The following is a 743-nucleotide window of genomic DNA, read 5'->3' as shown; positions in this document are numbered from 1 at the left end:
TTTAAAGCCAGGGAAATGATCTGTTTTATAAAAACTAGAGCTCTAGGGTAGACACAACAGGGAGATATTATAAGGCTCTGGCGAAGGCACAAGCAAACAAGTAGCGAGCGGCTAATCTGAAGGGCAGTGTACTGACAGGCCCGAGTGGTGAAATGAATTATCAGGACTTAGGGTTCAACTGAAATGGGGCCTAAGGAGAACGAGAACTATTCAAAAATATCCCTCAGGTTCTGCCCTGGATCAATGTTGATAGTGCCACTGAAATACTAAATTAAAGAAAAATAAGCGCTTTGCTGCATAGTGTTTTTCGGAGGGAGGGAGTGTGTGTGGAATTTGAGACGAGCGTGAGACATCCGCGTGGAAAACCGGGAGTAGACGCTGTCCCAAGCCTGGACGTTGAGACTCCCACACGCAAGAGTGGAATCAGAAGAGCAAATGTGAAAGCAGCGCGGTGATCAAAACAGCCCTGGGGCCACCCGTACTAGCGATTCTCCTTCCCCCTTTGAAAAGGATGTCTGCCAACAAGGCTGCTCTGAGGCCCGAGTGCTTAGGGCGTTGGGCACCCCATCTGGAGTCAGCAGTTTTTCATCACCGGCAGGGGGTGTTTCCGGGTCACAGAGCCCAAAGCCGCCCCCACAGCGGGTCTGCAGCTGCGGGGGGAGGGAGCCACGCGCGAATCGCAGGCTCGAGGACCCGCAGACGCGGCTGAACCCCTAAGGATAAAGAGGGGTGTACGGGGGGGG

This window comes from Chinchilla lanigera, unplaced genomic scaffold (assembly GCF_000276665.1).
Source record: "Chinchilla lanigera isolate Chin_1 unplaced genomic scaffold, ChiLan1.0 scaffold00002, whole genome shotgun sequence".
NCBI lineage: Eukaryota > Metazoa > Chordata > Mammalia > Rodentia > Chinchillidae > Chinchilla > Chinchilla lanigera.
The sequence above is the reverse complement of the archived record's forward strand: the minus strand, read 5'-3'. Positions refer to the sequence as shown.